Raw genomic sequence first — 16,195 nt, forward strand, 5'->3', positions numbered from 1 at the left:
TAGTTTTATCTTCATCTTTTCTAGGGTTTCATATTTTTAGCCTTTTCCTTAGATGTATATTTAATCTTTCTACAATTTTCTTCTTGTTCTTGTTAATCTTCAAGTTAGTTAAGTTAGTTAACACAGTATCTAGGGTTTATTTGCACTTTTAGTCTATTTTCTTTTCTTGTAATCACAGTTTAATCTTTAGCTTAATGTTATTTCAGTTTCTTTTAGTTTAATTGGTTACAGACTCTCACTTTTGTGTTTCTTGTTCTTCATTTGACTGTTGAATGCTCATCGTTACTTTCCTTTTAGTTTTCTAGATTAAAAATCCAACATTTAATCTTTTTCTCAAGTTTTATGTTAATGGCTGCAATGGTTTCTTATTTTATGTTTCTTAGCTTAGTTTTTAATATAGGTAACTAAACTTTAAAAGGGGTTGGTTGATGGAGATGTGGGTAAGATGATTTTTGGATGAGGGACTAAGTTGCAATAAATTGGGCTAAATTGAATACACCTAAAAACTTAGGATTGACACCTCTAAGGGAAAATCTAGGCAAGTGAGATTGATAGGTAATCTTGTTAAGAACCGATTTTGTAACACCCCTAACCCGTATCCGTTATCGGATGAGGGTTACGAGGCATTACCGGTCATATTACTATTCATACAGATAGTTATTTCCTTTCACAACTCAAAATTTCAATCACATCAATTGGTCATAACTTAATCAAATATCGAGACTTAAAATCATAACAATCTTAACATTGCATAATTAAAACATATTTTGACATATATCAAAACATATCATACACAGAACATATAACAAAACAACTATTCCATTAGCTGAATATCAACCTATTTTATATCGTATATAGTCAAATTTTCAAACCAATTAACATACCTCTTAGTCATACAATACATATACTTTATAAATACATAACCAAAATCATATTGAATTAAATATCATAGTCGAATATACGACCATATATATATACAACACATTTCGTACCAAGCATGAAACCATCAACTTAATAATTAAATACCAAACCACAAACAACCATGTCATAAGCACAAGTATTTATTTAAGTCATCACTAGCCGAATACATAAGCACATAAATAACCATACCAATCCGTATCACATGGTTATATAATTATTAACTTATATAAAACCTTAACTAACATTATAGGCTAATCATTATGTCAAAATTTATACACACCTAGCAAATTCATTCATTGCTTATTCACTATCAAGGTTAACTACATAGATAGTACAAATTATGCTATTCAATCATAAGTTAAAATATGCCATTTTCCTAATCATAACAAAGTTGATCATTTCACAACCAATGACTTCATACGCATAAATTATTAATTATACCTATTACTAGCCGAATACAAACATGCATTTAATTAATTTATTAACTAATCAAATAATCAATACAACATATTTATAATATAATCATGAAATCAAACCAATTCGTCCTAATTCATAAGTATTAATGCCGAATCAAATCATGTTTATTACACATATTATGAATTGTACCAAAATATCACACAAGACCCACTTGCTTCTTATCAATTCGGCTAGCAAAATTAACTTGAAACACTTCCTCGAATGTCATTTAACAACCAAACCTATATAGCCAACTCACATTCAATACATACTCATCATATCAGCTCAAGTCAATCCACATTATAAAATCATACATAATACTTCACATTGCCGAAACAAATATCCATCCACCACATAGTTTATAGCATAAAACACACTTCTAAAATAATCTTAGACCATGATCGAATACACACAAGCCATAATATTATAATCAAGCCATTTTCGCATGGCTATTGATATACACACAAATTCCAACTCAAACATATTAAGACTAGCTTGTACATATATACACTTCAAAACCAACCAAAACAAATGCTAGACTATACATGGCATAAGTTCATAATTCAAGCTTTTAAAATACCAAAATAACGTTCGATAGTGTGGCGAATTTCCTTGACGATCCCCGAGCTTGTAACTAGCTTCCAAAATCTATAAAACACCAAATGAACACACAAAGTAAGCTTAGAAAGCTTAGTAAGTTATAAGCAAATATATCATCATATAAACATTAGCAACATAATATCACTTGGTCGGATATGAATAATCACATGTACATATAAATCACATTTTATAACATGCATAAATTATATCATTATTTCAAGTACTAAGCTTGCCTTATTTTCATGAACATTTCACTTCGCACGTACTTGAACCATTTAGCTCGATTTCATATTCGATCTTAAATTAACATTGCTCATTGAACCATTTAGAATTAATAAGGATACTCAGATAGCTCGAAAAGATCGTACAATGCCAACGTCCTAGACGTGGTCTTACATGAAATCAAATATCAATGCCACTTTCCTAGACAGGGTCTTACACGTAAATATCAAATCGATGCCAACTCCCAGACGTGGTCTTACATGTAAATCTCAAATCGATGCCAACGTCCCAGACGTGGTCTTACACAAAATCACATATCGGAATCCTATGTCATGACATACGTATCCTAACTATTCCTAAGGTTCGAACGGGGCTTTCGGACGTCGTAATTCGATCGGTTCAAGCTTGTAACAATTCATTCCATGCTAAATTCAATTCGGAAATGTAATTATACATACATACAATTCAATTCGGCTATGTAAAAAATAAATATATACAATTTAACATCCTTTATTCACTTACGAACTTACCTCGGATGAAGAGGTACGGACCGGGACGACTATTCGACACAACTTTTGATTTCCCCCAATCTAAATCTGATTTCTTCTTTTCTTGATCTAAATTAATACAAATTCAACTTTTTTAATCATATATTTATTCAAATTCATCCAAAAACACATAAATAGGCAAATTAAAATTTAGCCCCTAACATTTCACATTTATCACAATTTAGTCCTTATTTCAAAAAACACAAAATATTCAAAATTTCACCACGTCCAAGCTAAGCCGAATTTCACTAAGGTCCCTAGCAGCCCATTTCTTTCATTTATTTCACATTTTAACCCCTCAATTTTCAAAATTCACAATTTAATCCTTAATACACATTTTAAAAAAAAAATCCCTTAATTAAACATAACAATCTAACAACATATTTTTATTTTTCATCATCAAAAAACAAAACAACAAGCTCTCATCAATGGCAAATCACAAAATCCACAACCAATTCAAAAATTTAAGCATAGGCTAGCTAGTATTCAAAGCAACGATCTCAAAAAACGTAAAAATTATCAAAAACCGAACAAAGAACATACCTAATTTAAAGCTTCAAAGTGCCGAACCTAAAACAAAAAAATGGCTTCTTTGTTCTTCAAGTTTCGGTAAAAACAAAGATGAATGCATGGCCATTTTGTGTTTTATTTTATTTTATTACATTTTAACACATAATTTACTATTTTAACCTTTATAAAATAATATGAAAACATTATAAATCATTTCCATAACCGTCCATGCTAATATTCCATGGTCAAATATCAACATAAGGACCCCACATTGTAAAAGCCATAGAAATATTGCACTTTAATAAATAGCTAGCCACTTTTGCATTTTACGCGATTAAGTCATTTTTTAAAATCGAGCACACAAACGATAAAATTTTCACACGAAATTTTCACACATATAAATTAATATGCTGTAGACACAAAAAATAATATTAAAATATTTTTTGACTCAGATTTGTGGTCTCAAAACCACTGTCTAACTAGGATTTAAACTGAGCTGTATAGATTTGTTAGTCCCGGGTTAGTCAGTGAGATCAAGAAATTAGATTAACTTGTCTAATTTGTTAAAATTGAGATCGAGAGGTAATATGGAACCATTTTAGGATTTTAAGCAATTTAGATCCCTAATTCGAGGATTGGTGAACCACATCGAAGTCAATCAACCGCCGTTTGATATATAATTGTTAATTTCATAACTTTGCATGTTTTACAATTCGGTCCTTTGTAGCTAGCTTGTAAATTAGTGTAATTATTCTTAACTGTATGGTTTGTCGTACTATAATGTTTAGTGATTAGTTGGTTAGACTCTTTATTATGCATGCCTGTAGCTAAAGTTAGTTCAATCACTGACTCATGTGGGTTTGATCCTCGGAGTTCTCTGTACCTCGTTGTACCATTATATTACAACTGACTTGTCACACTTGCAAACACCATACTTAGTATTTTATTCTATTGTTGTTTTTAGTGTTGATTTCCTCCTGTCATTTGCAAGGGCGACGAGGAGGGCGGTCACATAATTCATAGCATCCTTGATTATGTTAAGTTCAAAATAATTCTTGACAATTTAATATCATCATATTCAAATTGAGTCACGAGACAAGTGATAAACTTACCTCAATTGTTAGTATGCAACTATTATGCATGTATGACAGTATATATATATTGAACTCGAATTATAAAAGTACAAATCGAGTTTTCATTACTTGTCTACAACTCTCGTCTTTCCATTCTCTTGTGATGGGTCGGCGTCATCTTTAGCTACAATTGAGAATTCAATTATATAACAATGTTAGTTCACATCCCAATCTTATTAAAATACATTGCCAACACATTTTGCATTTTATTCATTTTTGTCACTATATCTGTGATAGTCGTATTTTTTCATATCTAACGTTAGACTAAAAACTTATTTCACATTTTGTCATTAGGGACCTTATACTTTTCATCCATAACATAATTTCATGATACCTTTCAATTTATTCAATTTAGTCTCTAATGTCACAAAGTTATCTAACAAGTTTAACTTACTTTCTAATTTAGTCCTTATCATAATCTAAGCTTATTAACTATCAATTTCTTCAAATCACGCTCAAAATCATCAATTTCACTATAATGAAAACTTCTTAAACATTGACTAATTGAACAAATTAACACATGAGCTAGCTAGATCAAGCTCCCATGATTCAAATTCTTTAAAAATTTTAAGAAAATAGCTTGGTTACCTTTGAAATTTTGTGGTTGAATGCTTGAACAAAGTTTAAGGTTTTCATTCTTCTTTTTCTTTTAGCATAGATGATTGGAGAAGAAAAATGAATAGTTTTTCTTTCATCTGCTATTTATACCATGATTAAAATTATATTAATTTAGTTAATCATGATTATAACTTTAATTAATCTTATTTTTATTCTTTAATTACAATTACAACAATCTAAATGGATATCATCATCATCATCATCATAGTCCATTATCTCCATTTTATGATTGGTTGAAAAACCATTTCAATCATTTGGATAATTGCTAGCTAGGTCCTCAAACATTTTCTGTAACAACCCGTCTGGTGTAGACTATATCGATGTGCTGTTTGGTGTTTAGTTGGATATGTCAGGGTAGAAAAAGGGTGAGATTGGTGAACTATCCGTTGTATGTTTGGGTGGCGTATTGCATGGATTCGGCAGTGCACCCATTTGATAGACATCTTGTTGGAATTTACCATTTGATGAACTCTAGGGTTTCACGAACTATTTTTTGTGACAATCTGCCAACCCCAAATACTTGGGGTGAACTCGTTAGTTTGCGGATCGACATACTTGTTTTTCGTGTTTTTTGCATGAAAATGATGGCTCAGTGAGCATTGTTAGAGTTTATTTGAGACCTATTTGGAATTGAACTAGAGTACTGTGGATGACAGCTTGTTGTGTTTAGATAGCTGAATGACTTGTTTAGTAAACTATTTTAGTGGACAAGCAACATTTTACTACTCACTAAATTGATTAGTGGTAGTAGTTAAGTTTGGTAGATGTTTTGAAAAGTCTATTCTCGGGTTTTAAGGGCTATAATGGATTTTTCAACCCTCACACTAAGCATTATTCCTGTTGTCTGTGCTACATAAGGATGCCGATAGCCGACATGTTTCACCTTTTTTTTCTTTGCACTCATTCCTGAGTTTTTAGAAAGTTTTAATGTATCTTCATTACGGAAGACGAGGAAGGTTTCCTATAGCTAGTAAAAAAACCCTTGGTAAATACCAGCTTACTACTCAAGAAGCTAGTGAAGGTCCGAACAATCGAGGCAAAAAACCATTAGAGTAGATTATGTTCTGAAGTTTTGTGGGTTGAGTGTCTTCTTACTTCCTTTGGGTTATGAAACTTCCATGATATGTGGGTTGCATGTGGTAAGTTGATCTTACTGTAAATGAGTCGATGTGTTGTGTCTGGACGTGTGTATGAGTATGGCCATTGTAAAAACACCCTCTTTGTTGCACGAGCCCAGTACCAGAAAATTTATTATATGTGGAAATTAAGGAAAGTACATTTATATGTGATGTCTCCAGTAAGGAAACTATATTGCAAACTGGACTGGTAGATCAGGGCCCGACCTTACGAGAGAATATGTGTTCGACTTAATAAGGATATAAATTGAAAATAAATATGGCTTATATGTGATTTTGATTTTTGAGATATGGGTCCGAGGTTGGCACGAGGATGGGTCATTGGTGACTGTGCAGGCTTGAGTGAGATGTGTATAAGTGGTCGAAATATGTCTGCCTGGGTGCTATATGTGTTATGTTAAATTGGCATAGTGTTGCCGCCAAAAAACTGTGGATGGCAATTAGCATTTTATGTTATGTTAATAGGGTTTTCCAACCTTGGACCGTTTCATAGTCGTCTTATTGATGATATTTTTGTCTATTTTAAAAGTGTGGCAGACCATGAAGAACACTTGAAGATTGTGTCAAGAACCTTGTAAGAGAACAAGTTGTACACCAAATTTAGTAATTGTGAATTTCGGCTAAGAGAAGTCCATTTTCTGGGTCACATTATTTCCACTGAGGGCATCAAGGTAGACCTTGATAAAATCAAAGTTGTGCTCGATTAGAATCTGCCAAGAAACATCACTGAGGTATGTAGTTTCTTAGGTCTTGCAGGTTACTATAGGTGGTTCATAAAAGGGTTAGCCATGTTGGCAACACTTCTCACTCGACTCTTAAGAAAGAAAGAAAATTTTGAATGGATAGAGGCATGATAGAGGAGCTTTGATAAGCTGAAAGTAATTTTAATATAGGCCCCAATTTTAGCCGAGCTAGAATTTAGTATAGTGTACACTGTGTTTACTAACGCATCCTTAAATGGACTGAGATGTGTGCTCATACAAAAAGGGAAGGTTTTGGAGTATGCATCTCGCGAACTAAAGCCGTATGAGAAGAACTATCCAACACATGGCTTGGAACTAGCAGTTGTGGTGCTAGCATTAAAAATCTGGAGACATTATCCTTATAAAGAGAAGTGTCGTGTGTTCTCGAATCATAAGAGCTTGAAGTACCTGATGACACAAAAATACTTAAGTTTACACCAATAATGATGGATAGAACTATTGAAGGATTACGACTTTACAATCGAGTAGGATTTTGGAAAGGCTAATGTTGTGGTAGATTCTTTAAGAAGGAAAATTTGGCAACTTTGGCATCTCTTCAAGGAAATGTTGGCATGACAAAGGTGGATCCCTGCTTATAGAATTGACTTCCTGACCTATCTTCCTCTCTGAGATTTTGGAAGAATAGCTAAATGATGCAAAGAGTTATGAATAAAAGAGGTGGATGACATCTAACAAAGCAACAAACTTCACCCTGGGAAAAGATGGCGGATTTCAATTTAAATGTAGAATGAATGTACCAATAGGATGTGATTTGAGGAAAGAATTGTTAAAAGAGGCTTAGCAATTGTCCTTCTCATTTCATCTAGGAAGAGTTAGGATGTATCATGATTTAAAGAGTTTGTATTGGTGACCTAGAATAAAAAAAGGGGATATTAGAGTATGTATCGAGTTGTCTGACATGCCAGCAAGTGAATGTAGACACTGAGTTCCCTTAGGGAAGCTATATCTTCTAGAAATTCTTGAGTGGAAGTGGGACAAGATCACCATTGATTTTGTTTTGGGTCTTCCTTTTAGTCATTTTATGAAGAACGTAGTTTCGGTGGCTGTAGATCGGCTTACTAAATCAGCCCATTTCCTACCAGTACACATAAACTATTCATTGGAAAAATTGGCGAAACTCTACATACTTGAAATTGTATGCCTCCACAGTATACCAATGTCCATAGTGTCAGATAGATCCAAGGTCCATTTTGATGTTTTGAAAAAAAAACTGCAACAATCCTTAGGAACCAAGCTACGATTTAGTACCGTTTTCTATCTTCAGACAAATGGGCAATCAGAAAGGGTAATTCAAGTTCTTGAAGACAGACTCAAAAGTTGTGTAATAGATTTCGGATTGAATTGAGAAAAATATCTTCTTTTGGTAGAGTTTGTATACAACAACAGAAATGATGCCAGCCTGGGAATGTTGCCTTTCGAAGCATCATATGGAAGAAGGTACAGGTCACCCATCTATTGGATGGAGCTCAGTGAAAGGAAGATAGTTAGTCTTGACTTGTTACGGGAAACGAAAGAGAGTTTCGATCATTCAAACCCATTTAAAGGCTGGTCAAGATCGAAAGAAAGCTTACGCTGATAAAAAAAGGAAGGACATTTCCTTTGAAGTGGGAGACAAGGTATTTTTGAAAGTTTCTCTATGGAAAAGGCTTATAAGATTTTGACAAAAAAAGAAGTTAAGCCCGCGATTTATAGGATCGTATGAAGTTTTTGAGGGAGTTGGTCCAGTGGCATATGGATTGGCACTACATTCAGACTTATCAAAAATTCATAACGTGTTTCACGTATCCATGCTAAAGAGTCTATATGTGGAGCAAGTAAAAACGCTGGAGGTGGAGCCCAATTTATCGTATGAGGAAATGTCTGTACGTATTTTGGCAAGAGAAGTGAAAGAGTTGAGAACTAAAAGAATTCCACTGATAAAAGTATTATAGAAGAACCCCAATACAGAAAAAAGTCATATGAGAGAGAGAAATTTTGATAAAAGAGAAATATCCTCAACTATTCACGGGTAAGAATTTTGAGGACGAAATTTTCTAAAAGGGGAAGAGTTGTAATAGCTCGCTCGACGTAGACCGTATCGGTTGTTGTTTAGCATTTAGTTGGATAAACCTAGGGTAGAAAAGTGTGAGATTGGTGAACTGTGCGTTATATGTTTGGATGGCATATTGCATGGATTTGATAGTACTCTCATTCGAGGGACGCCTTACTAGAATTCACCATTTGGTGAACTCTAGGGTTTGGTGGACTCTTTTGTGTGACAATTCATCAACCCCAAATACTTAGGGCGAATTTGTCAGTTCGTGTAACGCCCCAAAATTTAATTCTTTAATTTTTTCATGTTTTTTCACAAATTGCTTGTTTGCTTCAGTGGTTAAGTAATTTGGGTGTGTTTAGGAGTGTTTGAGGAGCCTGGGTTCAAGTCTTGGCCTCGGCAAAATTTTTAGTTTTCCCCTTAAATGAACCTGGACGCTGGCAAATAGGCCTTATTAATATTTGTGATTGTTTTATGAAAAAAAGAGCCTAATGGTCCAGTGGTAAGTGGCGTGTGAAGTACTCTTAAGGTCTGAGGTTCAAGTCCTAAGTTGCACTGTAGAGTGTTTATTTTTATCACCTGTGCAGTGAGGTGGTAGAGTTTGACTGAAATGTTGTGGAATTTGAATGGAGGAGTGAATCATGGAGGGATTAGTGGGATTGTGATCGGGTGGAGAAAATCAAGGAGGGATAAGGGAGAGTTTTTGGGAGAAAATCAAGGAATTTGAGAAAGGGGAGTGTTGTGCCGAATTTGTTCTTTAGGCAGTAGGTAATCGGTTTGGGGTTTTCTTTTCACTCTGTCTGCTTCAGTTTTGGTCAGTTTTTCTTTCTTCCCTTTTGTTTTTTTTGTGCCAATTTTTGCTAAGGCTTGGTGTATCTCTCGAGTGTGTTGGGTATTTTTTCTGCTCATCTCTTTTCCTATTGTGTGTTGGCTGAATAGTTGCGGTTTCCCCCTGTCGAACACACTCTTCTCTTTCCTCTCCTCTTGTGGCCAAATTTTCCTTTCCTTTCCTTCATTCTCATCTTTGCTAGCCGAACCTCCCCTCTCTTCTCCTCTTTTTCATTGATCGAATATTTTTCTCTTACTGCTTGGGATTTCTATCTTCCATTATTTTCTTTTTGACTGAGAGTGATCTCTCTATTTATTTTGAGTGTGGTTTAGCCGATTATCACCCTTCTGTTCTATTTCTCTACACTGATCTTCTCATCACTATTTTTGCTATCTCGGTGCTGCAAGTATTTCTGGTTATCGGTAAAGTTTGAATACTCTTCACTTTTTGTTTAAAATCGATTCTTTTCCCTTCTTTTTCATTAAAATCGAATACCCTTTTGGCCACTTATATGGCCTAACTTAGTTTTTGAGATCACTGTTTGTGGTGCAGATATCTAATAAGTGAGTGACCACTTTTGGTTGGCAGACTTGGAGGAGTAAGTCGCCCTCTTTCAAGCCAGGTAAGAATGGTGTTTTGATTAAGTGTTGACAAGAGGGTATTTTTCCATAGTGATTAAAGGACTGACTTAGGACGTATTTGAATGCAGATTTTGGGTGTTCGTGGATCTAAGTGCGTTTTCACAAACAGGTGTGTAATCACACCCTCTCTCAACTACAAATCGACAAAAGTCGAAAAGCCAGAAAAGACGGCGTTGAGACCATATGGGCGTGCGAACACTTGTGTGGTAAATCGAACCCACAAAACACGGTGCTAGATTGTAGAGGCCTCCATGAGCGTTTTCATGGGCTTAGGCCGTAATGGGCCTAAAATGATGGAAATACCCTCGAAGGGTAAAATGATTGAAATACTCTCGAAGGGTAAAATGACAGAAATACCCTCGAAAGGTAAAATGACTTAAATACCCTCGAAGGGTAAAATAATCGAAATACCCTTAAAGGGTAAAATGACTGAAATACCCTTGAAGGGTAAAATGACTAAAATACTCTCGAAGGGTAAAATGATCGAAATACCCCCGAAGGGTAAAATGATCGAAATACCCTTGAAGGGTAAAATAATCGAAATACCCCCGAAGGGTAAAATAATTATTATACCCCTAGGAGTTGAAATACGTGTAAAATCGATTTGCTCTATGATATATATATGACTGTTATTGAGTATGATATACTGCATATACGTATGATTTATGGCATGACATACTGTACGAGGTTGGGTTTTTGATATAGGGGAAGTATATTGTACTTGTGGCTTTGCCACATATACTGTTATTGGCAGCTTTGCTACGTTACTGTTACTAGCAGTGTTGCTGCATCACTATTACTGGTAGCTTTGCTGCGATATTGGTGTGTTGGCTGGGTGGGCCGATTTTATCTCCACATGGTGTGTTGGTGGTATGGAGTGGTGTGTTGGCTGGATTGGGATGGGTTGCATTACTGCATTGTACTATTACTGTATTGGGCTAAGGCCCACACTGTTACTGTATTGGGCTAAGGCCTACACACTGTTACTGTAATGGGCTAAGGCCCACACTGTATTGCTACTGAATAGGGCTCAGACCCAGACTGTTACTGCATATTGTATGTTGACTGTTTGGTAGAGGATTACACACTGAGTTTTCATAAACTCACCCTCCCCTTTTAACTGTGCAAGTAATCCTCAACCATAGACGATTTGGTGCTGCGAGGGACTCGGAGGTGGCCACACTACTGCTGCTGTTACATTTGCTTTTATTTTAACTTAGTTTATATATTGGGTTTTGTTTATGTAATAAGGCCTTTAAGTTGGTTTAAATTTTTAATTGGGTTTTTCCTTGAATATTTTAAACTGCTAGATTAGGAGATGAAGAATTTTAAAATAATTACCATTTTCAAATACACGAGTTTTAAACGTTAGAGTTTTCAAATGCTTTCACATTTTAAATCAAATTAATATAATAATAGCAGTTAATAAGGCAAACATTTGGTTAAATGTTCCGTTAAACATTACTAAAGAGGTTTCCAAACTTAAGAAATGAGTTTTATCAACAAGTCTAAATCTTAAGAGACACTTCAATGTGACACACCAGATACGGTCATAACGTCTAGGCCAGGTTTGGGGTGTTACAGTTCGCGGATTGATAGACTTGTTTTCCATGTTCTTAGCGCAAAAACGATGACACAATGAGCATCATTAGAATTTAGTTGAGACTTAATTGGAATTGAACTAGAGTATTGTAGATGACAACTTGTTGTGTTCAGGTAGTTGAATGACCTGTTTAGTTGGCTTGTTTTAGTGTACAAGTAACGTTTTACTACTCACTAAACTGATTAATAGTAGCAGTTAAGCTTGGTAGATGTTTAGGAAAGTATATTCTCGGGTTTTAGGGTCATAGTGGGGTTTTTTAATCCCCCCACTAAGCTTTGTCCCCACTTTCTATGCTATATAAGGATGTTGATAGTCGACATGTTTCACATTTATTTTTCTCTACATTATTTTCTGAGTCTTTGGAAAGTTTTAAGATATCTCAGTTAGAGAAGACAAGGAAGGTTTCCTGTAGCTAGTCAAAACACCCTTATTAAGTACCAACTTACTGTTGTCTATGCTATAATGGGTTTTTTAACCCTCACACTAAGCATTATTCCTGTTGTCTGTGCTACATAAGGATGCTGATAGTCGACATGTTTCACCCTTATTTTTCTTTTCCCTATTTTCTGAGTCTTTAAAATTTTTTAATGTATGTTCATTACAAAAGACGAGGAAGGTTTCCTATAGCTAATAAAAAAAATCCTTGGTAAATACCAGCTTACTACTCAAGAAGCTAGTGAAGGTCCGAACAATCGAGGCAAAAAACCATTAGAGTAGATTATGTTCTGAAGTTTGCGGGTGAGTGTCTTCTTACTTCCTTTGGGTTATGAAACTTCCATGATATGTGGGTTGTATGTGGTAAGTTGATCTTACTGTAAATGAGTCGATGTGTTGTGTCTGGACATGTGTATGAGTATGGCCATTGTAAAAACACCTTCTTTGTTGCACGAGCCTAGTACCAGAAAATTTATTATATGTGGAAATTAAGAAAAGTACATTTATATGTGATGTCTCCAGTAGGGAAACTATATTGAAAACTGGATTGGTAGATCAGGGCCCGACCTTACGAGAGAATATGTGTTCGACTTAATGAGGATATGACATGAAAATAAATATGGCTAATATGTTATTTTGATTTTTGAGATATGGGTCTGAGGTTGGCACTAAGATGGGTCATTGGTGACCGTGCAGGCTTGAGTGAGATGTGTATAAGTGGCCGAAATATATCCACCTGAGTGTTATATGTGTTATGCTAAATTGGCATAGTGTTGCCGTCAAAGAACTGTGGATGACAATTAGCATGTTATGTTTGTATAACAGAGTTTCACGAAAAAGTCTATTATTCCTTTCTTACGAGTACTAATACTTTTTGATTATCAAAGTTCTTGTAAAACTAATTATGTCTATTTTGGAACTCACTCAATTTAAATGAACTCAGTTTAAATGAACTCATTCTCAAGAATTTTAATAGTAGAAGAATTCAGTTGAAGGGGACTACACTAGAGTTGCGATTATGAGTGAGTCACTTGTTTATTTTTGTACCATGCATGGCTATTTGGCGGAGGGCATATACATATGTTTTGTATTTAATTATTGCAAATAACTTTGTCGTTTGTATTGTGCTGTCTTAAAAACAAAGGAAGAAATTTCCCCTTATTATTAAAGTGTAGGCCAAACTCTATTGATTTGCAATTTACAAAGTTGTCTTTAATATGTATTTTCCATTGATGGCAGTTGATGATTAAGAGATTGTCTTTTATAATCCCTATTATTTTGTTTAAAGATGTGTTACCAAAAGAAAGATGAATAATGTTTGTTTTTACACCAAAGAAAATCTTTGTAATTATTTTTCTAAAAATTTCAAGTTAAGCCAAAGGTTTTGAATCCGTTAGTAATAACCTAATCCATCGGGCGGTCTGCCTGGCTGAATGATATACGCCATGTCTTTCTGCCGACTAAGGTGTGTTACATTTCCTAAATCAAGACTCAATAACGATTAGGCTTTTCCAAGTTACTCCATTTGCTTTAATGAAAAATTTTATCGGTTAAATTACTTAACCGATGTATAATATATTTTCATATTTACTCTGTAAATCTTCCTATTTTACACTGAAAATTTCGAATGGTTACAACCCAATTTGATGTTTTTTTTAATATGAATTCTTTTATATCGACTAAGGATAATGACGCTCTAATTGCTCCTTTCACCATTGTGGAGTTAAAAAAAACTTTTGAAATGCGTCTAGATAACAACGCCTAATCTTGATGGTTTAAACACAATGTTTATCAAAAGTGTTGGCATATTGTTTGCAGGGATTTCTTTTCTTATTCTTGTGACTAGCTTAATCAGGGTGAGCTCCCTTCGTTGGTAAATGATACATTTATTATTTTGATCCCAAAGATCAATAGCCTTATGCAATGTTATTTACAAGTTGGTTGCAAAAGTTCTTGCGAATTGACTTAATAGTCTTTTTCCAAAGATAATCTCTCTATCTCAATCTACTTTTGTTTCTGGTCAACTCATTATAGACAATGTTATGGTAGCCTTTGAGACTATTTCTCGTATAAAGAATAAGAGTCAAGGTTTTGTAGGTGAAGTGGCATTAAAGATCGTTATCAGTAAAGCCTATGACAGAGTCGATTGGAATTTCTTTTGGTTTATTTTGGATCGCATGATGTTTATCACCAATGGATTCATTGGATGATGTTATGAATTCAATGGATTTAGCTAAATATACTATTACTTTTAATGCTGGACAGATCAAACCAATCTCTTGAAAAAGAGGCCTTTGTCAAGGTGATCCCCTTTCATCGTACCTATTTATCTTGTGCATTAAGGAGCTTAGGTATCTTCTAAGGAAAGTGGAGAGTCGATGAGACATTCACGGTATTTATATATGTAGGGGGAGTCTTCCTATTTCTTATTTACTTTTCATTTATGATAGTTTCCTATTCTTTTGGGATCATGAAACAGAGCTGGTTATGATTAAGGTTATTTTGATGTGATACGAGGAGGCTTATGGGTAGGCTATTAATTTCATATATAGTTCAAATATGAAGCAACATATTCTAGAAAACACTGGTACGATTTTAGGTTTTGTTGACCCTTTAAACCATGATAAATACTTGAGGCTTCGATCTCTTATTGGGCATAACAGAAGATAATTTTTTCTTTTATAAACGAGTGTTTGTGCAAACGTATTTGAAATTGGAAGAATTGTTTTCTCTCTAGTGTTTGTAAATAGATTATTATTGAAACGCGGGCTCAAGCTATCTCAATTTATAATATGAATGTATTCCTTAATCCTTATAATTATTGTAATGATCTTCAAAAGATGATGAACTCCTTTTGGTGGGGTTCAAATAATGTTTGACAAAAAATTCATTGGACATTTGGGATAAGCTATGTGTCTCAAAAAAGTTTGGTGGGTTGGGATTTTTCAATTTGCATTGTTTTAACTTAGTGTTCCTTAGTAAACAAGGCTAGAGATTTCTTTCTTTACGCGAGTCTCTTTCTAGTAGAATTTTCAAAGCTAAGTACTTCACCAATTGTGGGTTTCTTAATACGGTTAAAGGCTCTATGCCTTCCTTTATTTGGAAGAGTATTTATAAGGCAAAGGCATTGTTGAAGAAAGGAATTCATTGGCAAGTAGGAGATGGTGCTTGGATAGATGTTCTCAATGGCCCCTAGATTAGAGATGGTGAGAAGTTTTTCGTTGATACTGTGCCATTGGAAGGTTGTAAGAGTATGAAAGTTCAGGACTTGATTCATACGAGTGTAACTGTTTGGGATAAGGATTTGGTGGAAGGTATTTTATCACCTTATGATGCACAACACATTCTTTCTATATTGCTTAGCATGTTTTCTTTAGATGATCATCTCATTTGGCGCTTCAATTGTAATTGGGTTTACACTATTAGTTCTAGCTATAAAATTGCACTTCAACTTTTTTTGAATGTGAATGACTATAATATGGATGGTCATTGGAATGCGCTTTGGAAGAAGCTCTTGAATTCCAAAATTAAAGATTGAGTATTGGCCCTATTTGTTTTTGATTTCATCAGGTAGAGGAAGACGTGGAACATGTGATTTTTCACTACTCTTTCGCGAAAGAGGTTTGGCATTTGGTTGGATTTTATTTTTGACCAAATACGACTTTTGATTTTATAGGTTCAATTCTCTTTCAGTATAATATCAAACACTGTCATATGATTTTGTCACTCGTTTGGAGTATTTGTTAT

Source organism: Gossypium raimondii, chromosome 7 (assembly GCF_025698545.1).
Source record: "Gossypium raimondii isolate GPD5lz chromosome 7, ASM2569854v1, whole genome shotgun sequence".
Lineage (NCBI taxonomy): Eukaryota > Viridiplantae > Streptophyta > Magnoliopsida > Malvales > Malvaceae > Gossypium > Gossypium raimondii.